Below are 12,281 nucleotides of genomic sequence, written 5' to 3'. Positions count from 1 at the left end.
AACCTGGATGGAGTGTGTTCTGTAGCATGAAGAAAGCTTCTGCTAGTGGTACAAGCAACAACTGGTGAACAGACGTGGAGCCAATTTTTTTTATTTCTCAGCTAGCTTTCCTACTAATGTAATTGCACCTACTCCAACAGAGTTGCATGGGTGTAAATCAGGATCACAGGAGTTCAGGGTGAGGGATCTATTCCCTCTCCTCTCTCCCAACTCCTACTTTTCAGGCTCTGCAGCTGCCCTCTGCAGAAGTCACCCTCGTTCTCTGTCCATCATGTTCTCCATCAGGTGTTGTTATCTGCTGTAGGTTACAGCAGGTGGAGGTTGTGTTATCATTAAAGACAAACACCTCTCTTCAGTCCTGCCCTCCACCTTGCTGTCACTAGCACCCTGCAGGACGTGCCTGAGTGAATGGCACAGTTCCTACACTGACACAAACTGAAGGCAATACTGAAGAGAATCCCTTTGGCTGCAAAACCAGACTGCTGGAGCCGACTGCTTGTCCAAACAGAGGTGTTACCACACCATGGCGCTGTGGGTCCTGTGGGTAGGGTCCGTGTGAGCTTTAGTTCCTCTACTCTGAGCTGGACAACATTTATACTGAGGAGATGGAAGAATTAAAAGAAAATAAGAAGGGTTGGCCTTCACCTGGTGCTTCACTGGGTTCAAAAGCTTTCAGTGTGAGTTCATTCTTTGCCCCTTCACCCCTCTATCAATAAAAAGGACTCAAGATCCTCACACTGATATTTTCACATGTAACACAGACATCTTCCTAAAAAGGAGACACAGCTGTGCCATGAAGGACTGTTTCAGTGCACAGTCTTTTATGCCTGCCTGGTATATGAGACACACACATTTCCCAGTCTCAACTACCTCCTTTAGGGAACAGTTAATATATGCTTTTTCTGACATTCTTCTCTGGGACCGTGAAGACTGCTCAGGGGATGAGAGAATGTATACCCTAGTGTTGTTAAGCAGTTACATGAGTCTTTTGAATAAGCCTGTAAGGAATTCACCCTTCAGGCTATAATTAAGTGCATTATATATTTATTACCGGTGTACTGTGGGGTTTCCATCAGGCCACTGTCACTGACACAGGACTCACTCTCCAAATCATTATGAATGCTATATAGGGAAGGTCTTCTGCATGGCTTCTACTGGAATTCTTCAAGCATAAGTAACTGTGCAGTACACAATCAGCTCTCTATTTCTGATGTTCAGTTAAAAAGTCACGTGCCATAGATGATGTTCACAAAGCAAAGGGAGACATGATCTTTCCCAGCTATTGTTTACCATATACACAGTGCAATAAACAGGTACTTCCTGGCATGCATACCAAGGCTGGAGCAAGGAAAGTAGATGAGATGTGCAGCAGAAGGGATATGGGGTTTTTGGTTTTCTTTTGGTTGGTTGGTTTGGGATTTTTTGTTGTTTGTGGTTTTTTGTATTTTTTGTTTTTAATGAACACCCCATTGCTTTAATTACTTTAATGAATACCTCATCACTTTGTCTTCATACTCTTGGTCAGCAGCTTCTAGTGAAGTTTGAGAACAACCATGAAGGATGAACCTTTATGTTCGTTGGACCAGAGAGGAGCTCACTTCTGATCTCTTTAAACCTACTCGCTCACACTTTCTTGCAGAAAAATTCCTACTAGCTCCAGGATAACATTCCTGCCAGACTCTGAATGTCATCATATGGAGATCTGCTCCCACACAGAAGGGTGCAGAAAAGATGATGTGCTAATGAGCTACCTTCTTATCCCTGCTGTCAATTCAGTGACTCTCCCTCCTCCTCTTCCCTTCTCCTGAACTGCAAATATAATTGCTTTCCAGCAGCACTGTGAAGAGCCCAGTCCATCTGCAACCCTGGAATCCCTCCAGAGGGCAAAGTCTTGGTTTTTTTGCTTCAAATTATCTTGTCTCTTCTCTAGAGGAGAAGGAAAGAAATACCAACCAGGGCACTGGTGCAGCCAGACTGAGCAGTTGAAACGAGGCCAGCATCCCTTTTACCATCGGACTACTCGGGCTGTCCTGCCAGTGCTCAGCAGGCCAGTGCAAGCCTGTTGCCACCATGCCACTAGTACTGTTATTCTGCTTGGCAATGTATCTTGTGCCTCTGAGCCTCCTCTCCTCATGCCTTTCTCAATATATTACCTAGCACCCAGCAACCAATATAATATCTAACACAGTATGGGTAGCCCAAACACTTAACTCCTCTACCATGTTCCATAAAGAACTTCACAATCTCTGCATGCACAGGGTTCAGGTGCAGGCAAGCAGGGTACTCTGACATTGCTCACACTGGTTGCTATTTAAACTTGGGTCAAGCCACTTTCCCCTCCCACTCTTCCTAGGTGTAAAGTGGGGCTAATACTTACTCATCTGCCTCCAAAAGGAATAGTTAGACTCAATTAGCTAGTGTAAAAAGAGTTCTGCACATTACCAGAGGACACTGATGCAATGTCTGAGCCTGTTCAGGCAAGAGGTATGCTCAAGCTAGAGGCAGTGAATACAGCAAGGTCAACACGAGGTTTGATGGTACTTGTGGTCTACTAAAGGCATAAAATAATTTCAGGTGTCATGGTTATCAGCATCTTTCTTTCACATCATCTCTCCATATGCAGATTAGAGCTTGCTAAGAGGCACATAATATGATTCTTGGGGCTGTCCTGTGCAGGGCCAGGAGGTGGACTTTAATGATCCTAGTGGGTTCCTTCCAACTCAGAATATTCTGTAATTCTGTGAGTAGTTCTGCTTAGGGCCCTTGGAAATGAGGAGAATGAGAAATCAGCCAAGGACAAAAAACCTGACAAGCAAGAACCCTGCATGGGAAGACAAATTTGCCTGCTCAGTTTTCTTAGAGGATCCATAGGTACAATATTTGTCAGCATCTAAGCAGTTGCTTTAGTTTCTCTCAAACAGAGGCAACATAACAGGAAAAAGATGTGTCAATAAAGATTTGACAAAAACTAGTTATGCTTTTAAACTGTTTTTCCCCAGCTCCCTTTTTAATGAAATCTATGGCAGCCTTTCATAACTTTTTCAATTTAAAGGGTCATATTGAGAGCTCAATGCTGTTTCCTGCCCTGCCTTTGTTTCTGTTTCCCATTTGTAGCTGCTTTTTGACTAGCCTAATCACAGAGCATGAAAGCAATTGTTTTCAAATCCAGTGCACTATGTTCTCAACAAACACACAGAAAAACTGGGGGATTCAGCCTGTAAGTATTTTTATCTGATGTCTTCTGGGAAAAAACATATGTAGGCACCAGCTGGCCTTCCCACATGGATTTCTTCCACTTAAGGACTCTTTAGATGTTCTTTAATATTAACACTCACCCATATGATGCAATCTTTGCTACATATATCACCAATGCTGTAACACGCCACAATGACACTTCCACTCAGGTACTTGAGTCCTCTCATGGCACGTTCCACCATGAGCAATATGTAAAACATGAAGCTATTGCACAACCATATCATGACACTTTTCTTCCATTACCTCCAGCACAGCATCTTGCAATTCCTCTTTAATTGCTCTCATTTTCTTCCTCTACCATAAATATATCTAAAGAACAGACCAAAATAGCTCATAGAAAATAGGCCAACTCTGTTACAGGAAAGTGGCTGAAATTTGATGGAGGGGTTACCTCTCAGGCTGAAGGTTTCACAGAAGGTGCTGTGGAGTCTAGTTTTGACTTTTCTTTGATGCATAACTCAACAACATGTTGCATAACTCAACTGAATGACCTCACTCCTGCTGATGTTTGAAAGAAGACACATAGCAAGACTATATTTCTGTTCAACATACACTAAATCACGCTGGCTTACAAGGAGGAATATAAGAGACAGTTCTTGACTTAGATTTGCTCTCTCATTTGTACTACTTGACTGCAAAGAAGTGCAGTACATAGGCTTTGTTAGATGAATGGAGCCCTCTTCAGCTACATCCATCACTGCTTTGTGCCACTCTAACACCTTGCAGCAAAATTTAAATTCTTTCTGCTGTTGCATTTAACCTGCCTACCCATGTATCCCTCCACAATTACTCTTTCATAGCCAAGCTCTCTACAAGCAACAGCTGTCTGCTGCCCTCCACTCTTTCTGCTTACCCATGGGAGTCCAAGGGCTAAGAAATCCTAGGGCTCTACTGTGCTGTTTTGCAGTACAAGGCAGGGAAAATTTGGAAAGCCAGTTTAAGAAGGCAGCTAAGGGAAAAGAGGAACGCTTGGAGGTGGATGTGCACTCTAAGCTACTGTTCCAGCAAATATTACCTTAACCTGTTGAATAGCAGTTTGTTTGTCCTGTTCATTTAGGCTAAAGCATATACACACAACCCTGCCAGCAGGTCTAGAGAAGCAGTAAGAAAAAGCTGGGACTTTCCCACCAGCTGGATCTAGAAGAGAATAGCTATCCACAGCCTTTTTTTGCAGAAAATTCATATTACAGGCTCCCACTTCAGCACAGAGTGGGGGATAGGAGAAGAACAGGTAGCCAATGATTCAACTAGAGATGCAGCATGAAACAATCCCTGGACAATAGTTTGATCACCACAGACATATTAAGGATTGGAGAGAAGAGGCATTGGCAGATTTGGAGGGATTTTTCATACCTCTGACTTTGAAGATATCTGTTATGCATAGACTCAGACTCAAATTAAAGGAATCACTAACTGCTTAATCTGAAACACATGATTAAGTTCAGCATCAAGTGATTTAAACACATTCTTATCAGTCTTCAACTAGGAACCGCTGATCCTTATTTTCTTGTTTAAGCTTTAAAACAATAACAGGGGCTTATCATAACATTATACATGCAGATAGTCTGTGAGAGGGCAGCACTGTGACTGCCCATTCCAGTTTGGGACAGTGTAATTCGGAATAAAAATAAAGGCTTTGGTCTTAGCCTGCAGTGACAGACTTTAGGAACAAGGCTTCTGCCAACTGAGATCCTAGAGAGAAAACCACTACTGTCCTTTCATCTTGCATCCACCTTTGCATTAAGCCTCTCTCTTCCAGACAGTGCCCAAGTGCTCCAGCTGACACTGCAAGCTATCTGTTGCTAGAGGCTGGGGCCTTGGCAGGTTGTAGCCAAGTGCTCTGGGATTGGAGGCTGTGAGATTAAAGGGTGGTTTTAAAAAGAGAAAATTATTCTAAAGAATCATTAACCCCTTAAAGAACCATGAAACAACAGCCTTCCTATCTTACTGGCACCAATTTCCTAAAATGGGACTTCTACTAGAGAGAAGATTAAAATATATTGGAAACTCTCCACTGTTCCACAATATGCCATGTATGTATAACCCACAAAATTAAGAATGGGCTGTACATGTCCCAGCACTGCTGATAGTAATTTCACATTCCTCAGAAACTGGAACACAAGCAGCTGTACAACTATTTTGTTATAATTGTCTGGAGGCGCTGGGTTAAGAGCTTATTTATTTTCTTACAGAAAATATGGACTCAAGGAACTGGTTTCTACCCAATACACACAGATAACAGGACAGAGATCTTTCCTCAACAGTGCAATCTGTACCAAGGTGGGGTTCACACATCTTTGAGGATTTGAAATACATGAGTTAGTGGAGAGTCGTGAAATTTTATACCAAGGACAACATCAAGAGAACGTTTTGAGGTTTTTGCTTGAAATGAGAGGAGGGAAATACCAACCAAAAAAACCTGACACTGTCAGCTGTTGTCCTGGCACCAGCCTAGTGTTCCTACCTCATAAGAATCTGGCTGCGTGCTCTTTAGCCTGATGTAACCTCAGGCTATGTGTAACATCAGAGTTAGTAAACAGGCGGTGACAACGCCTCTGCTCGTGTGCAGCATTCCAGTCCAATCACTACATAACATGCCAATCACTCACGTTATGATTTTGATATTCCACTGACACACCAGTCATCAGCTCCAGCATCCATGCAACCAGAGTGTCTGCAGATTTAGTCTGCCTCAGGAGATTTCCCATAGTCAGCACTGTACAGCTCACTGCTAGATTTCACACTGGCCATTAAACAGGGAGGGTGCCCTGGTAAAATTTGGACCCAGATTCAACCAAACTACATCACCATTCACTGTGTGTTGTTATGACTGGCTTTGGAGGAATGAGTGCTACAAATGTGGTACAGGGATGCAGGTAGAATCCAGATTGGATTAAGTAGATTACTTCTAAAAAGCACATAAACCACATCAATCTCACTTGTCCCTCTTTTCAAAAAAGTCCCACTGTTTTCCAAGAGCCAAATAGGCCTAGATGCATGTAGCCCTGCACCTACACTACCCTTTATTCCAGCCAAGGCAGATAAACTGCACTTACATTCTGCTGTGGTGACATTGTCACTGTCACCACATACAGATAGACATAACTAGGTGGGATATTTGGCACTGGGAAGATACCACAATACCTCAAACTATCAAAGAGCTGCTGAGAGCTGACATTAGAAAGGGAAGAGTGACAAGGAAATCTCTGGCCTTGACATAAATAGATGAAGTTTCTGAATTCAGCATGGCTCAAACGAGCTTCTGCTCCTATGTCAGTATCAAAAACACTCAGCATTTAGCAGGTTAGGAGGTTAGGAACATGAGAAGAATTAAAATCTGCAATGGAGGTGTGTCATGGCAGAGTTGGAAAAGGTTAGTACCAGAACAGGATCAATACCAGAATCAGAGCAGATGGAGAAAAGCAATCTCATAGGGAATATTGATAGGTCAAAGTCAGCCAAGAGAGGAGCAATATCAGGATATGGTGAGTGCAGGAAGAAGTTCAAGCTGACACTGCAGTTACATGCATGCAGGAGTTACGCAAGCAGAAATGAGAACACGTTAACAGTAAATACCTTGTTCTGTCAACACTGGATGCTGTTTTCGGCCACAGGGACTAAAATACTGGCAAAGTATGACAGCTCTTGATGGAGCAGAAGTCTATTTGATGGTGCCCACAGATGGCTGAGGAACTCCTAAGAGGAGCTCAGATGCCTTCAGTAGTTATCTTAACCAGTCAAGAGCTTGGTCACTGCCCTCCTATATCATTTTGCTGTCACAGCTACTGTGCAGTCCAGTTCTTCAAGTCACCATGTTCCCCGCACAGAAGAGGATGCAATGGCTCATGAGTCACTTTCCTGTTGCCTCCCAGTTAGGAGCACGGATCACAGAACTGCACTGTGAACACTTCCTACATGCTGCTTACACGGAGACAAGGTGCAGCAGAAACATCCCTGCACCTAGAAAAGCTGTTGAGTTATTCTTCTCTGCCATGCATTCCATCAAAAGGCTGGCAGAAGCCTTCTCACACATGCACTGGGAGCAGGAAAGTTATAATTGATTAATGGACAGGCTTCTCAGGGCTGCGGGAGCCCTGGTTGCTTGGGCATTCTGACACATGGCAGCACAGCTACCATTTCACAAAGTGCACCTGTGACTTTTGCCCAGGGAACAAAAGCAAAAATACAGCCTCTGGGTAATGACTTCTTGTTTCTGCCTGGAGAAGGGAGGTGAAGTTAGCGCCTCCAGGCATAGGCATGTCTAGATGACACAAAGCCAGGGCAGAAACACCAGCGGTCACAGTAAGCCCAGCTGGTACAGCCATGCAGTCCGAGGCTCTCTGCACTGACGGTGCCATGCGTCACTAGTAGAGGTGAACCAGCCCAGTGGCTCTCAGCCTTCCTACGTGCCTGGAGTCAGCTTCCCCAAAACACACCCCCTTACACAGTGCTGCCCCAGGGAATTCACTCCAATTTATGCTAATGCTCTGACTCACCCTGTTGATCGACCTCTCTCTTTGCAGCCACTACAACAGCAGTCTTGGCTGGGCAGTCAAGTGCCTGAAGCCTGGCCACTGGTGTTCCTCCTACCTACCTTCTGTTATCACCACAGCCTGTGACTTGATGCAGTATGTCCTCACAAGCCTTATGTTTCCATCTTAGTATGGGTCAGCATTACCATTCTGCCACATGACCCTGGTGTTTCATTCAGGGCAGAAAGGAAACTTTCCTTCCCCAAAAAGAGCACAATAAAGTATCACAGAATCATGAAATAGATCCTGAGTTGGAAGGGACTCACAAGGATCATTAAGTCCAGCCCCTGGCCCTGCCCAAGACATCCCAACAATGCCTGAGAGCGTTGTCCAAATGCTCCTTGTGCTCTGTCAGGTTTGGGGCTGTGACCACTGCCTTGGGGAGCCTGTTCCAGTGCCCAACCACCCTCTGGGGGAACAACCTTTTCCTGATATCCAGCCTAACCCTCCCCTGACACAGCTTCAGCTGTTCAGCTGTTCTCTCAGTTACTAAGGAACTGTCCTGTGTAAGTATGTCACCAGGTCATCTTCATCGAGGGAAGTTACCGATGACTACAACAAAAAGGTAAAAGAAAGAAGGAAAGACAGTGTGTAATTAACACTCTTCAGAGTCATCAATACCCAAAATACGCAGTTTGGCTTTTTGATTTAAGAAAATGCATCCACTCAGCTTGACTCCAAATTTTTGTTAATTTACACAGCTATTGCCTTAAATATACATTGCCATACAAGCTCTGAACAAAAAGCACTTTAGAGCTGGACAGTGGGAAGATGCAGATGAGAACATTGTGTTTCTTGCTTTCATGAGGACCAGCTATCCCACCTGGAATGCTGATTGGTTTACTAACTTTATTTACTATACAATACTCTCTGGAGATCCATGGAAGTGTGGCTGGATTTTTTGTAAAGCCAAATCAGACTTCAAAGAACCTATGACCAGAGCCATTGCCAGTCTGGTAATAGACCACGAAATCATGATTTCTTTTAGAAAGAGGATCCCTTTTATTTCACTAGAAAAATTCAGTTCCTACATGGGCTACAGCTGCACTTTCTGACTTCTCACTCCAGAGGTCTTGAAGTATCATATCTCCTAAACTGAACTGAAAGAGGTTTAATGTTGAAATTATTTTATCTTCATATTCAATAATACTTTTTAAATATTTCAGAGTCATGATATCCCCATGGTGGAAATGATAACACTGAGCTTTCAAATGCTGCTATAGTGAATTGCCACAAAGGTTATGAAGCATGGAATGCACCAGGACAGCCCAGGATTGGTCACAACCACCAGCACAACAGCTCTGTCCAGGCAGATTCTTTTCCTGTTTTGATCTTGCATGTGGTTGAGCGTAGGAGGACAATGCCTATCACGGGCCATACAAAAAAAAAAAAATCTAACAGCTACCGATTACTTTTGAGTATTCTCAGCTGTCCAGTCATGCAAGTTCTTGCTGTCCCCACATGCAAGAAGGCACTTGACTTCACAGAGCAGCATGTCTGACACCCAGGTTACAGGCAGGAGTCTATCCAACTTTGGAGAGATGTTCAAGAACTGACTGCTGTCCCACAGCATGGGAAGGATGGTCTGGACCAACTGCTGGGCAGCACATGTTACTTATGCATTTGTGCTCCAGGCTGAATGAGAATTGATTCTATGGAACCTGCGTGTAGTCACGCAAGTCCTCGTGCCTGTTATGCTGGCACTCATCTTTGTCTTCTGGGGCAGAAAGCCCAATCTGATACACAGATGCTCTCTCTGAATTAAAGAGCTGGCAGATCTTGCTTACCATATTTGCCAGGGCACCACAAGGAAGACAGGCAACACTTAGCAGGTGTGTGAGTCATTTCTTGGCTAATTAAGTGGGTTTTTTTCCATAACATTTTGTTCTAAATAAATAGCATTGGGCTTTAAGGAAGGTGGTGACCGTTGGCACATTCTGCTCCTCATCTTTGCGAAGAGAACCTGAAATTACTAAGGACAAGTCTTTGGATCTGCTGGGCTAATTGCAAAAAGATTCAGCAAAGGAAACTGCAGACCTAGATTACCAAATCAAAGGGAGAAGAAAGCAGGGTTTTATTTTGGGATAGCTGAGAACTAAGGGCCCAAAATCTAAGTGGACATGATTTAGGAAATCACAAAAGAAGTACAGTTACTGTTGAGATAGAATCTGTCCTATTAATACTACAAAAGCAAACATGTTAGCTCACATACAACACATCTATAGCAATCTTTCAAATTAAACAGTTTTCAATGCATGTGCCAGAGGTACTAAAATACAAATATTTTCAGCAGGACTGCAAATTTCCTTCAGACATAGACACAGTCTTAACCTCAGAATACAAAATTCTGCCCAGCATGGCCACGTTTAAAGTAAAGTCTTTCAGTATTTGTCACTAACAATAAACAGCTTGATACAAGCCACAATCTCAGGACTATTTAGTAGTTTTTTTGTCACAGCAGTGAGACTTTTAGTCATTTAGTCGTTCTAGAAATAAGCAAATGTCATTTGCTGCTACAACAGCATAAAACATCTGTCTTCCTCTATATCAAGCATCACACTAGGTAGGTCATTTGCTTGCAGCAACCCTCAAATGTTCAAGAGTAAAATACAACATGAGACATACTTACACATTAGAAACTGTAAAGAAGAAGCAATGAAGTGAAGGAGCAACTTCTTATCTAGGCAGCTACTTATCAGTCTTTCTCCACACTGATCAATAAGTCCCACACATTGAGTGGTTGTTTTATTGCTTTGATTGGACAGTCAACACACCCATCTTCCTGCCCTAGAGCAACCAAGAGTCTAAACAGAAGCACTGGTACTACTCTCCTTTTTGCCTTGATAAGGATTTGGATGAGTTTCCTTTCTCTCTCAGACTAAAACTATTAGTGACTGTTGCAAGTACAAATCCTTCCCTCCAGCCATGGCAAAGAGGGGTGAGGCAGCTAGGAAGATGGCTGCTCTCCTTATAGTGGGGCATGCTCTGCTCTACTGAATGGCTGGTAGAGGGGGAACTTTGTTCCTCTTTGTGCTGACTAGTCTCATTACAGACTTTGCTCTTGCTCTCTCTCTATAGGCCTTTCTTACATGTCTTTAGCTGTGTGGTTTGTGGGCTTGTTTCTAAGGAGAAATCTTTTGTGCTGTGATTACACTTGGGAACTTGCTGTCTAGTTGGTCCTTTCTTAAAGCTTTGTGTCAGACCTCGTAGCTCACTTTTCTGCTGGTAAGTAGAATATGAATGTCAACTTCCTTCCACCTTCAAAATTCCAGATGATACTGTAATGTCACCTTGTCTGGGGTTTCTCAGTAGTCAAGAGGTGATGGTGATTCAGGATTTGCCTTTTTTCTGCAGTTCTTGCTTTGCCATTAGTATATCAATTAGATACTTCAGAACTCTCAGCTTGTGCCTGTTTGGGGCTTTGTGGTCATCCTCATATGGATTCATTTTCATAGAAAATGAATCCATAACATCTAGACCACAGAGAAGCAACAGTTGTTATGAAGACACTGTGAAAATGTGGGCAAGAACAGCTGCATGTATGTCAGGACAAAACCTTATCACTGCAAACTGATGAAGCCTTTCCAGCACTGCAAATCTTTGGAAACAACTGACTGAGTCTACACTCCAGCTATTTCCTGTGATACTCATGAAATGGGAACTTTCTGCTCTTCAAACAAGAGCACTGGATAGAAAGGCGTTGTAGGTAATAGATATAATAGCATCACATAATCTCTGTTTAAGTTAAAGTAGTTATTTTTCTGTTATTGGCTCTTCATATGGAGGAGTGGGAGATGCAATTTTAAAAACTTGCTGCTCTGCATCTTAGGATATTCTTTTCAATCTCTAGACTAATCCACTCATGTCCAGTTAATGCTCATATCCCTTTGTATTAATTCAGTTTGCTACACTGCAGTTTATTTCTCATGTCTCAAATACAGGCACCACTTGCTATTTCTCAGCCATGTGGTACCTGCCCCACTTACATATCTACATTCTTTGCTAATAAGCCCTTGTTTTGCATCTGTTCTTTTGCCTCCCTTGACACAAGCACCAGAAGTTCTTGGAACAGTCCTTTTGCTTTGGACATGGCAATTTTTTTAAAGGCCTCATAACAATCACCATCTTGTCTTTTATTGGTTTGCATCTAAGATATCTTTGGTCTTGATGGTCATAACTCTGCCTGTAATCTCACTTCCTTCTTGATCCTCTCTTTATTTGACTAGAAATCTTCTCACTGAGTTTTAAACTCTTTGCAATGTGCAAATTGCCCCTAACTTCTGCAGCTCTTGCTTCATTGCATAGCAAAGTACCAAATCAGTACCAATCTCTCAGTTGACTTTTTCCTTTTCCATTCTGTATGAGCTCCCTATTAGTTCTTAAACCCTATTTGAAATCAGCTGGTTACTTCCCTAAACAGTATCCTTCCCTGCTTAGGATGCAAATCATAGATTTGCTTTCTACCTTTGAATTAAAATTCTATGTCTGTTCCAC

The sequence above is a fragment of the Manacus candei genome, unplaced genomic scaffold, assembly GCF_025592945.1.
Source record: "Manacus candei isolate 608988 ecotype Guabito, Panama unplaced genomic scaffold, ASM2559294v1 h1tg000033l, whole genome shotgun sequence".
Classification (NCBI taxonomy): Eukaryota; Metazoa; Chordata; class Aves; order Passeriformes; family Pipridae; genus Manacus; species Manacus candei.
The sequence above is the reverse complement of the archived record's forward strand: the minus strand, read 5'-3'. Positions refer to the sequence as shown.